Source organism: Ursus maritimus, unplaced genomic scaffold (genome assembly GCF_017311325.1).
Source record: "Ursus maritimus isolate PB19 unplaced genomic scaffold, ASM1731132v1 scaffold_3, whole genome shotgun sequence".
Taxonomy (NCBI): Eukaryota; Metazoa; Chordata; class Mammalia; order Carnivora; family Ursidae; genus Ursus; species Ursus maritimus.
Window position 1 is genome coordinate 29,434,174 of NW_024425563.1, and position 13,349 is coordinate 29,447,522.

A 13,349-nucleotide genomic window follows, 5' to 3' on the forward strand; every position below is an offset into this window, starting at 1 on the left:
TTTCTTTCTTTCTTTCTTTCTTTCTTTCTTTCTTTCTTTCTTTCTTTCTTCCTTCCTTCCTTCCTTCCTTCCTTCCTTCCTTCCTTTCTTTCTTTTTCTTTCTTTCTTCTTTTTTTTAAAAAGATTTTATTTATGTGACAGAGACAGCCAGCGAGAGAGGGAACACAAGCAGGGGGAGTGGGAGAGGAAGAAGCAGGCTCATCGCAGAGGAGCCTGATTTGGGACTCGATCCCGAAACGCCGGGATCATACCCTGAGCCGAAGGCAGACGCTTAACGACTGCGCCACCCAGGCGCCCCATGCTTACGTTTTCTGCTTTTTGTAAGTAGGATGTACATAATTATTCACACTAAAGAGGCAAATTTTTCCTCCCCTTTTCCTTTCTCTCAACCCTCCATTAGTTTTTTTTTTAATATTGTGGTTAAAAAAATAACATAACATTTACTGTCTTAATCATTTTTAAGTGTACAGTTCAGTAGTGTTCTCTCCACTACTTTATAAAGGTGTTCGAACAAATGCTGGTAGGTCATGAACAATTTAGAATCTAGTATTAAACTGACTTTGCGTATATAAGTTTTTCTAGAAATACTTGAGCACAAGAGTTTACTGGAAAGCCCAATGCTCCTTTAAGAAATGTATTTGGCTATTAATATATTCCCCTTAAATTTTGTATATAAACAATTTTGCCAACAGACTAAAGTTATATTTCTTTAAGATGTGCCTATATCAGCATTGTTTCTTTTGTATGATGAAAGGACTAATCACTATAGTATAATAATTATCTTTTTTTTTCCAAGGAGTAATTAGGAATGCAACCCTGAATAAGTAATGGTGTGTAAATTACGGCTGGTGTCCCAAGGATCCAGTAGCTCACACGTTCTTCTTTTCGAAAGTTTTTTCTTTGATTATTATGCCTCATTTATGCTATCGAATATAGGATTCATCCCTTTTTTATAGCTGACGCTGCTTGTTTTGGAGTAAAGTAATTGAAGTTTATTGACTTCCTGGGGGAAAAAGTAATTTGAGGATTTTAAAAAATATTCTCCCTCTTGAAAAAATTCAAACTTTCTTCTACATACATATAAAAATGGATTAACAAGTATAACTCTTGCGAATTTGCAGAAAAACTTTTCCAACATGACAGTTATTACAAATGTGGTTGGGAAGTCATTCTGTGTTTTAGGTATTTCTTTTGTTAACTCACATAACATTTTTTAAAACTGAAGTATAGTTGACACACAATGTTATATTAGTTTCAGGTGTACAACATAGTGATTCATCAATTCTATGCACTACGCTATGCTCACCACAATTAAGTATAGCTACCATCCGTCACTATACAACATCATCACAATATTATTAAATACATTCCCTATGTTGTACTTCTCATCCCTGTAGTTTATTTATTTTACAAATGGAAGTTTATACTTCTTAATCCCCTTCACTTATTTTGCCCATCCCTCAGCCCCCTTCCCTCTGGCAAACACCAGTTTATTCTCGGTAATTATGATTGTTTCTGTTTGTTTTTTCATTGGTTTGTTTTGTTTCTTTTTAGATTTCATATATAAGTGAAATCAAGGGGGTTTGTCTTTTTCTCTCTGACTTATTTCACTTAGCATAATATTGTTGGACGTTTTGGTTGCTTCCATATCTTAGCTATTGCAAATAATGCTGCAGTGACATGGGGGGGGCATGTATCTTTTCAAATTAGAGTTTTCATTTTCTTTGAGTAAATACTCAAAAGTGGAATTACTGGATTTTATGGTATTTCTAGTTTTAATTTTTTGAGGAACCTCCACGCTGTTTTCCAAAGTGTTTGCACCAATCTACATTCCCACCAATGGTGCACAAGGGTTTGCTTTTCTCCACGTCCACAGCCACACTTGTTCTCTCTTGCCTTTCTGATACTAGCCATTCTGACAAGTGTGAGTATCTCACTATGGTTCTGATTTGCATTCCCCAGAAGATTAGTGATGCTGAGCATCTTTCTGTGTGTCTTTTGGCTCATTTAATACATTTTGAGTAGGTGATATATACACATAATATCATGTTCAAAAAGAATAGAAGTGTATGTAATAGTAAGTGAATATTTCTATTTTATCTCCTTCCCTGGGAGCCATTGTGACTTTCTTATGCATCCTTTTAGGGATAGTTATTCATAGAGAAGATTATATAAATGTACGTGTGTGTATCCATACCCAAAGCTACATCTGTATTTATCCCATATATCTACATCTTTCTGCACTAATGATTTTATACTACACTTAGTATAGTCAACTTTGCAGTTTTGCTTCTTCTATCAGTATATATTGTGACGTCTCATTCCTTTTAGCCATTGCATCGTATTTCATAGTATGTAACTCTTTGAATATACATTACATACAGTATCTGAAATTCATCTAATAATTCAATAATCCAGTCCCCTACTTTGTTGAACATTTGTGTGGTTTCTAATCTTTTGCTACTATAACCACTACTGTAGATATCCTTATATATATGTTACTTCACAAATGGCTAATATGTCTGTAGAATACATTCCTAGAGTTAGTGTTGTTGAGTCAAAAGATTCTCTGAATTATACATCATGACTGCTATTTTCAAATCACTCTCCATATAAACTGTATCATTTAACATGTCAACCAGCAATGGATATAAGTGTCTATTACTCCTCGCATTCACTGACAGAATGTTTCATGTTGGAAGTACAATATCTCCAGTCAAATACCTACTTAATTAAATATGGATATGATGTTTCACAATCTGTAAAAGAATTTCTTTTTTATTGAAAATATCAAATATCTTGAATTCTTGGAGTCATTCTAGGATTTGAAGAAACAATCAAGCTCAACTTGCTACTGAAACCAGCTAAAGAATCACGTGACAGATTTCAACCACTCCTGCCTTCTCTGTAATAAAACAATACAACTTAATGGAGAAGGGCAGTAAAATAATTGCTAATAATAAACATTTGTTGATCGCTAACCACATAAGAACTACTGAAGAAAGAACCCAGAATTGGGCATGGTCTGAGTACATTTAAGCCACAATTTAAAGTTGGGTAGACAGAATGTATACAAAAACATATAAAGTCTATTGCTTGTTAACTTTCCCCAAGCAAAGTTAATGACTTCCTTTTCTGCATTCTCATAATGCTATACTTATATTCCACCCCTTCTCGCTGTGTATTGTATTTATCTGTTGACTTCTCAGCAACCCATTGAGGTCAAGAACTTGAATTTCTGGGTATCCTCAATACTTTGCATAACACTTGCTATACAGCAGGTGTATAACTATTGTTTGTTTTATGAATACGTGGATGTTGAGCAACATCTCTTTTCATCCTCACAATAAATCTATGATATAAATAATATTGTTGTTTTAGATGAGCTAATTGGCATCTATAAAGAAAAGCTTGTTCTACGTTGCATATTAGGTAGTTGAAAATGCAGAATTCATGTCTTAAGACTTTCTGATACTAAACTCAGACTTTGGATGAAAGGTAAGATACAGTCTGCTGGGGAACAAATGAATTAATGAAGGCATCTCTCAGGCTCAGTTTAGATCACTGAATGGCCCATTAATTCAAGTTTTGTAAAGTCACTGAGATTGGGTCTCAAATCTTTCTTCTGATGAGCTTTGACTATTCCACTGTCCCTGGGAGTTCTTTTCTATGAAGGAGGATTGTAGAGAAGGTGAGTATCTCTAGCCATCTCTGTTTTTGTCATCAAAAATACATCCTCTATATACTACAAGTTTTCCTGCTAATTGCTAAGAGAGAGAAGACGGGGTAAACAACGTAATAACAAGATGAAGAAATTACAAAGGATCTGAAAAACTTAACAGTTGTTTTTTTTTTTTTCTTTTATGGTATCCAGATGTCTCAGTTTCTTTCTTTCTCCAAACTCAACCCATGCCAGGTTTCCTCTCTCCAGCAGAAAGAACCGAAATTATAGTTGACATGGACAACGGTTTTGAAGTTGTGAGCCTTCCAAATGCCAGCCTTAACCCAGCTCATGGAACCACAGAGAGAAACTGCATCTTCTTTTACTGCAATTGTAATCCAATTAAGATCATTTTCAGGGGCACATGGGTGGCACAGTCCATTAAGTGGCCAACTCTTGTTTTCAGCTCAGGTTGTGATCCCATGGTCATGATCTCAGGGTCATGAAATCAAGCCCTGTGCTGGGTTCTGTGCTCAGCACAGAGTATGCTTAAGACTCTCTTTCCCTCTCCTTCTGTACCCCCCATCCATGCTCTCTTTCTCTCTTCCTCCCAAATAAATAAATAAATCTTAAAAAATAAAAAAAAAGATCATTTTCAGAAGTCTTCATAGTTCTCAAGGGCCATGTTCCCAGACTACACAAGGAAACCTAAGCTTCTGATTAGTTATCTCTACCGTCAGTCTTTACATTATAAGTTAATAATGGGTCCCCTCCATTATTTTTTAGTTTTGTTTGTTTTTAATCACTGAGGAATATAGCCAGCTGAAGTCAAGAGGCATGAGAACACCTACAGCAGAATCATATTGTCTTTTTTCCCTATTAGTTCTTTTTTTCTACTCTGACCCATGTCCTATTATTTTGCATCATCTGTGATAGAAGGGCTTTTGGATAATTTGGGGGTAGAGAGGCAATTTCCCTTACACTATAATTAACAAATTTCCATGAGCTTTGATAAGCTGGATTGAAGTATATTATTCATCCAAAATAGGTAGAATCACTAGTATATTGATAAAGTCAGAAATGCACAAGGTGTTCACGGGGGACCAAATGTTTTTCTTTTGGGAAGACTTAAAGATACTTATTTTAAGGTGAAGGAAAATGTGCTCTGAATAATTGATTATTTTAAAGTGATTTATGAACTCAAATTTAAAATTTAGAAAAATGAAACTGGATACTGATGAGAGGCAGAATGATGTAAATTTATCACTCATTAATTCAACATGAACTTTTTAAATACCTACAATGTGGCCAGCAGTTTGGTGGAGATATAGCAATAATCTAATCAGACAAAAATTCCTGTCAACTTGGGATGTATTTTTCCTGGATGAAAGAAGATCTAAGCTAAGAATTAGGTTAACTGGATCCTAATCATAACTTCAAGACAGATTCACCATATGAATTAAAGCAAATCACTTCACCTATGTCTAACCTAATTTTCAAACCTGAGGTTTATTCTACTTGTCTCACACATTGTTGTTTAAAAATAGATAGTGAATGTGAAAGCACCGTACAAAGCCTATCAAGCTGTACCAAAGTAACAGAACGATACCTATTTTGTATTCTTCATTATAGCTCTCTGTATCATAGCACTGTGAGATATTTGCATCAAACTATCAATTCTGAATTCTCACTTACATTGGTAATCCATTTTGATCAAACTGTCTAGTTGAGTGACCATCAAAATAACCAAGAAGCCATATCTACTATGAAATGCACTGGCACTCCCATTTCCCCCATAAAACTGTGACATGGCTAGGTGAAGTACACCAAAATATCAGTTAGAAGAAATTGTGAATAATTTCTGTAGACCAAGAACATTCTTAAAATATTTATGACCCCCCCCCAAGATTCTGGTGGTTTTTATCACTCTTCTTAAAAGTCATACTCAGTATATGAAACCTGAGGTGAAGTTCTGGTGATCCATTTTTCTTCATTTGATTTTTATGAACTCATAAACATGAGACTTAATTCAATCTAAGTCCAATGTTGATTAATTTCTTTTATCCCTCAATGAAATATCTTTGCCCTTTGAAGAAAAGATAGTTTATTAGGTCCTTCTCTCCGTGTGTGTGTGTGTGTGTGTGTGTGTGTCTCACTGTCTCTGTCTCTCTCCTCCTGCCCCATCAACTTTATTTAAAGTAGACATTCTTGAAATATTCCATTGTTTATCCATGGAATATTATTGTCTTACTTATCCTAGAAGACTTTTTTTCTTCTCTGTAATGAATTACAATTTTTGACTATATCCACATTACAAAAAATGCCATAGGATTAACAGAATCCTATCAGTGCTAATGTGCAAGTAATAATACATTTCTTACATAATAATATAGACCTACATGAAAAAAAAAACCCCACAAGACTATGTATCTTGATTATAACTGAGATAGGAAGTACTGTTTTGAATTCTAGTCCATAATTCTGCCACTAATTACTTATATGTCCTTGAGAGAGTCCCTTTACAATGGTAGTCTCACTTTCCTCAACATTTAAATGAGGGGTTAGGATTAGTCTAACTTTAAGATCTTTACATTCTGTGTCAATGAGTCTATGAAATGACTTGCTTTTACAATAGGTGCATTTCAATTTCCTAAGCAAAATCTTCATTATGTGATTAGATAGCCAATGAATTTTTAATTATATTAATGTTATCTAATAAAAATTGACTTCTGAGAAATTAAAATACAGTTTAACAGTGACTTTATAGTATTACTAAGAGATATAAATGATTACTTTGTTTTTTATAACTTAACTTATAAGAAATGCTACTCCAGTTGGAATAAATGGGTGAGTTATGTTTTGGGGTTGCTGTAGTAGACTGTATATACAGTGCACATGGAAGTCTAATTCTTTAGGGTTTTCAAGTCTCCTAATCTACATAGATTTTTGCTATTTTAAAAGGATTAAGGGAATTTTTAAATTTAAAATTCAAAATCAACCAAAGTTCATCGACTCATATGGAGGCACAGAGCTAACACAGTGGTCCAGCTCCTCTCCTTCCACATTGAGGTGTCCCTTCTATGCACACAGTTGAGGTTCCTCTCTGCCTGTGTCTGCTCATCTTTGCTACTGTGCCTTATCTGCTCCTTTCAGGATTCCTCTTCTTTCCCTCCATCTCTCAATGACTGTGCTCTTCCTTTTTACCTCCCTGTCTACTCACCCTCTTCTCTATTTTGATGCTCTTATGTTAACATATATTTCTTCATTTTACTCTTTTTCTTCCACTTGCTACTCTGCATTTACTTTTCACTTCCATTTCTCTGGCACCCCGAGTTGAGCCTCTATTTTCCTACTATTATCTTTTTAATTCTATCTTCTTTTTTTGATCTGCACTGTATAAACTCATACATCCCATCTGTGATTATCATTATGCTTTTATCTACTCATTCTTTTAACCAAACACTTATTGGGTCTCAGCTATGTGCCATTAAGCTTTTATGTTTCTCTCCACAGGACTAAATACTAGAGAACAAAACAAGTATTTAGGAGGGAAGAAAAGGAGATTTAAAAACATCATATCCTTTGTTATAAGTATGAAACCATTCATCCACTTACTCAATAAGTAAAAAATAAAAAGCGACTGCCACAGCTAATATTACAACTGAATATTCAAACAAACTTGGACATGACTTCACAAGCAAGGCAATATGCTTGTATGCACCTATATAAAAAAACACACAAAAGAACTGTATCCATATCTATGTGCATAGCTAAGTCTATAAATATACCATATACAAAGAAATAAAAGTCTATGTGTTCTGATCAATGTTATCACTAAATGTAATAGAAGTTCTGAGTATATTTCCATATTAAATGAGCATAAAACTATAAATACCATATAGTGTACACACACATAGACAAACACGAATGTTAAAACTAATGAAAACTTAGAACATAATTAATCTGGCAAATATTTAATAAAGAAGGTTAACAGTATTATACTGAACAGCAATTAGACATGAATGGTAAGCTAGTCACGTAAATGAAAATGATTAGCTTTTTTTTCCACACCCAAATCTGTCAACAATTCTTGCCTTCTTAACTTGAAACAAAAAGAGCCTTATTTTCAATGTGGTAACAAACTAATAAATTACTTTCCTAAAACAAAAATAATGTGTTTGTAAAGGAAAAGAGGAAGATGAGAAGGATCTTGGAATGTAGGTTACAAAGAAGACAAATAGTTTTATCAGCCACAAAATACAAATAATGGCATGTGGTCAGTGGATGGTTGTAGAATGGGAGCACAGGGCATGTCCATGGCAATACCTGCTCCACCTTTCCTAAAAGCCATGGTAGCTGTGATTTAACTCTTTGAAGGTATTATCCTCATACCTCTAGCCAGCCACAGACAGTTGGGTTCAAGGCAGTCAGGCAGCCTGGAGCTGGTACAGGGAAAGCAAAGTCTATGCCCTGAAGGTTGATATGATGTTATCGTAAGGCAAAGGATGATTACAAGTCTTTGATTTCAGAAATATTTGGTCAATGGGGAGAGCACATGAGGGTAGACCTAAAAACAGAAAAACCTTAAATCTTACTGGAAGCCAAGTTCAAGACCCAGTAGTATAGAGATTATTACTTCAGGATATGTCAGATGAAATAAATACTTTCAACCTAATATTTTCAGTGAACATTTTATCATGTAGGCTGTTTCTTAAAACTCTGCGTATTTGAGAAATGGAACTGAAAGTTTAAGAAAAAAATGGCTCTTGGAGTTGTATTTCCATAAGCTCAAACACACTCGAGTAAATAAAATCAAAAGGAAATGTTCAAAAACCAAAGTGAGGCTTGTATTTTGGTTAGCAGAGAATGTACTTTTCTTATCGCTGTCTCTTTATTAAAGGAATGTGATTAGCCCTAATTCAGTACTGAATCTCTTTCCTGAGATGAAAACAAAATTATTTAATTCTTTTCACCATGGTAAGATATCTGTAAATTCCCCTGCATTTTGCTTAAAATACCTTCTTTGTTTAGAAACTGAGCTCTAGGGTTTTTTGCCTTCTTTGCTCCGCCACCCCCCCCCCCCAAAAGTGAAAGCTATATGGCTATTCATATAATCTTGGAATGGGGATGGTCTTTCAGTGCATGTTGGTTTGGGCAGAAATCAGAAAGAAGGTTGATGAGAGATCTGACTACAAACAAAACAATGGCAATTATGAGAGTTGAGACAAAAAACAAATCACAGTGAACAAAACTGAAAGATACATCTAATTTTAGATAAGTAACAATCCACAAAATCACTAACAAAAAAATTTATTTTCAATGTCTTTGGGCATGATTATATCTAAGAGTAGAACCAGTCTGAGCTGTGGGAAAGGGAAAAGAAGGAGTCATCATTGTGGAAGGAGAGGAACAGGCAGGAGTCAGGCCACGGAGAGATCAAGGATGCCAAGGCTGTAGCAGAAGGCTGTCGTGGGGTGAATGTTCTTCAAGTTTCTTCTCATCGCTCATTCAGAAGGAGAGAGTCGCTTACTGGCCTGTGTTAAATGTGTCACATAAGGTTGCAGGAAGAAAACCTTGGGTCAGAGTGTCATAGGGAAATGTCTGGATTACGAAGTAATTCCTGCAGGTCTGTTTTTAATTTCCTAGGGCCACATTTTCGTCCTTCTGAAGTGAAGTGATCTCATGGTCCAGATCTGCACTGGAGCTACACTCTGGTGGTGGATGCTTACATGATGGTAGCTATTTTCTCACCCCACTAAACGTGAAGGCTCCCAATTCTCCCAAAGAGAGAAAATGGAACTTGACAAGTGTCTACCGAGTTCATGGCTTTATACAAATGAATATTAGGATATCTGGCCATTAGACACATAATCCTACATTAGCAGGCCATTTATCATGTTGTCATCCATTGGCTCTGTGAGCCCATGTTAACATGCCATTTGTCACGTGCCCAGCTGATAGGCAGACTTCTATAGCAATGGGGCCCAGGGCTACAGTTCTGTTCAATCTCTTCATTTAGTTGTGAGGACTGGAACTACTTCTGAACGTGTATCTGTTTTACTAAACCAGTTTCCTGAGTCATTTAACAACATATAACAAATGCCCTCCTCAATGGGGATCACTACAGTAGGCACGAAGAAAGATTAAAGGCAGACACAGAACATATACAAAGCTTGCAGAGAGGCAGAACGTCACAGAAAAAACAAACAAACCAGCAACACGTTAAAAATAGGATATCTATTCATTGTCTACCACAGTTCAGATACTGTTAACAACCATCAATGCAAACACGGCGATAGCGAAGTCTGATTCTAGCCTATACACGCAGACAGGACCAAATCCCAGTCAGAAAACACAACTACGAGAGTTTAGAAAAACTACTGACAAAGGTTATTTTGAGTCTAGAATATATTAGAAGAAGGGATAAATACTATACACACACACATAATTTATGTAGAAGGCCTTGCTCTTAAGTAAAGGTGTTCTTAATTAACTTCTAAAGATAGGACCTGGCTTCTGATAGTGACAAGCATTTACCAGTAAACAGAACCTGAAGCTAGCACGAAAGTATTAAGTGGATTTTCATGATATGCACATCCGTAGCTTTGTGGAAAAGACAAATATTTTCTGTCCACAAGGAACACTTAATCCAGTTGAGACGAAACCGGATGCTGTCATCGTGACCAGAAATAAAATCTTTGCTAATGATTTCTTTGCTTTGATATATTTTATGCTAACATTATTTAGTATTATAGAAATTAAATATGGCCATTTCCTGGTACTCATTCTTTTCTAGAGGTTTGGAAATTGATTTTTAAATCATTTATCCGAGCAGTTTCCTTGGTAGAGTTAACAGGTCTATCATTTACAGTATTTACCTTTCTAGAATCGTCAGATTTTATTTGGTAATATTGTCTGGCTGGAATCTTTGGGCCTCAGAAATGGAACTAAGTTCAAGTATGTGACTAATATATTTTCCAGTAGACTCAAAAACAGGAATGTCCCTGAAATGGATGGCTGTTCCAGATATAATGATTATTTGACACTATTATATTTTCTTTCTCTTTATGGAATATTCTGGAATTCCTGTCTTAGTCTTTAATTAAATATTACCCTAAATTCTCAAATGTGGTAAGTTGTATCCCTACAGAGATTTCATTCAGTTTCTTAAGAACTAGGATATGTTAATCTTTAAACATATCTCACTTTAAACACATATATGCTTTCACCAAAGTTCATTTTGACACGGTTTTTGGAGAGACACTATGAGGAAATAAGTCTAGATGACTTATAGTTTTCCTGAAAATTTGCCTTAAAAATAGCTAATAATAACAGAACATATAAAGCTAATAACATTATATTAAAAACTATACAACTGTTTTACTGTAAATATCAAAACCAATTTTTGAAAAAAAGGTTATTGTCATCCTTATTTGCCAGTCTTCCAAGCATAATTAGTTTTTAAAAGGACTGTGGCTTCCAAAATGTTGAGATGATTTCCCCAAAGCCTGAAATAGTGTGAGTCATTTATTTTCCTAAAACCCCCCATAAAAATTTAAAATGAAACACTATATAGTTTGAGATATAAATATCTATAACTTTGATCAAATCCTACACACTTGCAGCACAGAGCATGCTTTTACAATTGAGTATTATATATTTCTAAGTTAACAGTTTTGAGAAATGTATGGAAGTTTCAATATCGTATGATAAAGTTAAATTCACAAATTAGAATATTTCTTATTCTGTGTTGACATTCAGCAACCGCAGCCTCTCATAAGAAGCCTACTTTTAAATTTTATTCTTATTATGTTAATGTCACTCACAAGATTAAAACTGCATTTCCCATGGCTAATATTCTTATGTCTTAAGCACAAAAAGATATTTATATGTGGAATAAAGAATGGCTTCAGAAGATAGCATCTTACTCAGTCAGAGATTCCACCATATGCTGCTCGGAATTTGTCATTCATTTAATTAGCAAACATTTTTTTCATGTGTACTACGTGCATCGCTAGGGACAGTTGCACCTGGAAGAATTTTTGTGGTAGATTTTACGGAATAATGTGCTCTGCGAGCCGGAGAGCGCCATACAACAGACGTTATCAGTATTGTAGCATTGAAAATTTTATTAGAGAAATTCCGATACATATTGTGGGGAAAAAAGCATGTGACTTTGGTATCACACAACATGAATAAAGTCCTACTTATTTTGTTTTTTAGATATGTAATTGCTTTAAGAACCAGTTTTTTAAAATCTACAATGTCTACTTCACAGAGACATAGTTAGATTTAAACAGGCAAAGTATGTGGATGTCTTGTAAACTCTGAGGTAGTTTATAAATGTTCCTTATTATGATAAAACATAGTTCTTGCCTTAAAAGAGTGGAATATCTCCCAAAAGAGAAAAAAGCCTGTTAAATAACACTGAAATATCTTCATTTCTCTTTAAAGTATTCATTACATCTATGTAGTATATTTTATAGAATAAGAAATGTATGTAAAAGACATATGTAAAATATATAATAAAAATTTGTGTAACATTATATTTTCTATTATATAAAAGGGAAGGTCTGGATGTGGATTTCTCTTTGAGGGCAAGATCAATATCTTTGATCCTGAAATGCATTTTGATATAAATAGGGAAAAAAACTAAAAAAAAAAAAATTCTGGCGATAGTCAGCTCTCATAAGGATATAGAGAAAATGAATCACCTTACAAAGAGAATCCCAACAGCAAGCATCCAGCAATATTTTAATTATATTCTGATTCAATAATCTTTTTGTTATATGAACTTAAACCAGTTATCAAAATCCCAGCAACCATGAGGTCAAGGGTTCTTATCTTGTCAGGAAACGACAATGGCTGGCATTTCAGGCTACCTGTTAGTAGGTGGATATGAGAGTGCTGTGCTTTTCTTTCTTTCTTTTTCATTATCTTTTATCTTTATGTTCCAAAACACAGAACATTGGATGCTATTCCCAGGAAATTTTTATGATTAGATTTTTAGTACCAAATGTGGGGGGGGGGGAGAAACTGCTCAGAAAAGTTTTAATAAGATTCTCACTTTAAAAGGAATATCCAATTGAGTGATGTAATAATGACATTAATAGTGTCTTATTTCATTTCATATCATTACATGGATATTAAGCAGAGGCACTTTGAAGTTTTATCCATCAGCCCATTGCATCTGGGGGGCATTTCTCCTGGGGTGCCCACGCAGAAGTCCAATTAAAGTCAGTGGGAGTCAGGTACCCAGAGGAAAAGAGAGGCAGGCACTTGGAGAAAATGTCCATTATCAATGTGATTTACACAAGGTCATGGATTATTTTGGTCTCTAAAAGCAGCCAGTGGGGGGAAAGCTTGGCTTGAAATCTTCTTGCCTGCCTGTCTCCAGGGACTCTGGAGGGCACAGGGCCTTTTCGAGTAGCCATTCCAGAAAGATGATCTCGTTTCGTTTTCCCCATGTGTTCCTCTTAGGTTCAACATTACAGGATTAGCTGGGGGCTGCCAAAATGACAACCCCTGAATGAGCTGATGCCAGATCTACACAGAGTCTAGGTAATTGGAACTGCTGGGTTAACTAAGCAGCTGGCCTAAACGGAGCCCCGAGGACTTCAATCAGATTCCATTTTAATTCTCTGGATAATTAGACAGCCCACACTGGTTGTAGAAATAGCATTCCTCA

The 13,349-nt window shown here is 35.1% G+C and overlaps 1 protein-coding gene across 1 annotated transcript in view; it reads right to left on the bottom strand.

The window, feature by feature from the left end:
* The window catches only part of KCND2 (potassium voltage-gated channel subfamily D member 2), a 486,645-nt gene that overhangs the window by 86,239 nt on the left and 387,057 nt on the right, over positions 1 to 13,349 (bottom strand). The gene's annotated exons all lie outside the window — the stretch shown is intronic.